The sequence below is a fragment of the Eutrema salsugineum genome, unplaced genomic scaffold, assembly GCF_000478725.1.
Source record: "Eutrema salsugineum unplaced genomic scaffold, Eutsalg1_0 scaffold_8, whole genome shotgun sequence".
NCBI classification, from domain to species: Eukaryota; Viridiplantae; Streptophyta; class Magnoliopsida; order Brassicales; family Brassicaceae; genus Eutrema; species Eutrema salsugineum.
Genome location: NW_006256414.1, coordinates 4552471 through 4555002, shown reverse-complemented (window position 1 = coordinate 4555002; position 2532 = coordinate 4552471). Strand labels below are relative to the sequence as shown.

The following is a 2532-nucleotide window of genomic DNA, read 5'->3' as shown; positions in this document are numbered from 1 at the left end:
AACTTTTGATTCCTTGAGGTCTATATATTCCAAAGAACCCAAGGGTGAAGTCGACCACTTTCCAGACCTACTGGCGGAAGTGTGGTCAATCGATTAAGTGCCATGAGCCCCGAGTTTAGATCTTCGACATCTTCCGGATTGAACGTCTGTGTTTAAGGTACCTTTTTCCAAACTTCTATTGCATAGTGGCACTTGATTCTGTTTCATTGCATCTACAGCAATGAGCATCATTCACGATTTGACGGACGGCTAGCTGATCTCCCACTGGAAGGGCTCGATGAAGGGCTTTCTAAACAAAAAGCTTTACCTTTGGAGCAGTGTGAAGATTCCAGACTTGCTCATTCCAGTTCACCACTGTGAGTTCACACTGGTCTCAGTCGTTCCAAAATCCTCCGCAGCAACTAGGTACCCTGATTTGGTTGAATACTCACCATTTGCATTTTTGAGCCAAATCCTCTGGTCTGCACACCTCAGTCTGCTTGGTTTGATGCCCAGGATAAGGTGCTTATAGCGTGGGAGGATTACTTCTATTTTTTCCATGTCCCACTAAGAAGAGTTATCTTTCATTAGATCCTTCACTAAACTCTTGGAAAGCTTCCGGCTGGGAACCAAAAGGTCTTAATAACTCCTGAGACGAAACCCAAGGATCATCCCAAATCTTGATTGATCCACCATTTCCTACTGCCCAGCCTAATTGTTTAAGAAGCAGGTCCCTTTCTGCTATTATGCTTTTCCAGCCGTGGGAGCACACAGAGGGAATTGTACAGTCCAAGATGGAGGTTTCTGAGAAGTATTTTCCTTTGAGGATTCTTCCCAAGAGACAGTTTGACTTTGTTAGCAGCCTCCAGCTAATTTTTGCCAAGAGTGCATCATTGAAATCAGATATGTCTCGAAATCCCAAGCCTCCAAATTGTTTTGGTTTTGCCATCTTTTCCATGATATCTAGCTAGTTTTCCTTTTGTTAGGTGATGAGTCCCACCAAAAGCGTATAAGGATCGACTGGATTTGTTTACATAAGGATACTGGCAATTTAAAGCATGTCATTGCATATGATGGCATCAAGGTCACAACACTCTTCAACATTACAAGTTTACCAGCTCTAGAAAGCATCCTAGATGCCCAACTTGCAGATTTTTGGATTATGCGATCAACTATGGATGCAAATAAGTCATTTTTCTTTCTTCTGAAGTGTTCTGGAAGACCCATGTACTTTCCTACTCCTCCTTCAACTTCTATATGTAGCAGCTGCTTGATTTTCTCATTGACGGTGATATATGATTTTTGGTAGTTGATCAGTTGTCTAGATGCTGCTTCATAGTCTGATAGAATTTGGTGTAGGGCCCTGCAGTTTTTCTCATTTGCTGTGCATATAAACATTTTATCATATGCAAAGAGCAGATGATTAATTCTCGGGCACCCTTTAGCCACTTTAACCCCGTGTAGTTTGCCTGAATCCTGAGTTTTACAGCACAAGCCTTAGAGAATCGCACTGCATAGGATAAATAAGTAAGGGGAGAGGGGGTCTCCTTGTCTTATTCCCCTGCTTGGTTTGATATATCCTCTTGGGGCTCCATTTAGCAGAAAGGTAAAGGAGACTGTAGATATGCATTGAGTTACCCACCGAACCCATTTCTCATGAAATCTCAAATTCTCAAGAACTCCTTTTATAAAATCCTATTCCAATCTGTCATAAGCCTTACTCATATCTGTTTTAATGGCCATTGCACACTTTTCCTCTGTTTTTGATGTTTTTAGGAAATGGAGCACTTCATGTGTGACGAGGACATTATCAAATACAGTGGAACCTCTATAAATTAATACTCGATAAATTAATAATCACTATAAATTAATAAATTTTGCTGGTCTCAAGTCGGGCCAATGTAAAAATCCATCAAATTCGATAAGATAATAAGATAATAATATTTTTTGAAACCCTTATGTAAATATACGGTCCCAACAAAAACATAAATTAATAATTATATAAATTTATGCAAATATATGTAAATATAATATTTTAAAATATGACTAATGTGTTTGTTTTTATTTAAAGTTGAAATTTCATTGATTCTCATCTCTCTAATTATTATATCAGTAGCTCTTATTGCTGTTTTACTATATACATTCAAAATTTATGATGATTTTTAGATGTGATAATTGATTTTCTTACATGTAAATATTTTTAAATGTATTGTAGTGTTATTTTCAATTTTATCATCAATAATATTGATAGTAGCTATGATTTTTTAATAAATTTTTAACTTATGAACATGTATATTTTACATGGACAATCCCAATATGGTGTTAAAACTATTTTATTGCGATAGTTATGATTGTTAATTATAATTTATACTATGAGATTTGTTAAAAACTTTAAAATATAATATTATTCTAAATAAATTTTTAGAAAATTATATGCGTAAATCAATTTTTTCTATAAATTATTAATTATTAATTTAATTATTAATTTATAGATAATTAATAATTTAATCCAAGAAGAGTTTTACAAATATCTCTATAAACATAAAGTACAAA

The 2532-nt window shown here is 35.1% G+C and overlaps 1 long non-coding RNA gene across 3 annotated transcripts; it reads left to right on the top strand.

The window, feature by feature from the left end:
- Nucleotides 1-11: 11 nt before the first annotated feature.
- Nucleotides 12-1892, top strand: LOC112087587. Of its 3 annotated transcripts, XR_002900159.1 has the most exons (5): nucleotides 12-157; nucleotides 219-405; nucleotides 496-1206; nucleotides 1444-1585; nucleotides 1756-1851. It is a non-coding gene; the product is annotated as an uncharacterized LOC112087587 (long non-coding RNA). The 3 variants fall into 3 exon arrangements; XR_002900160.1 differs by lacking the exon at nucleotides 1444-1585 and having other exon boundaries at nucleotides 1756-1892; XR_002900158.1 differs by having other exon boundaries at nucleotides 496-1585.
- The last annotated feature ends 640 nt before the right edge of the window (nucleotides 1893-2532 follow it).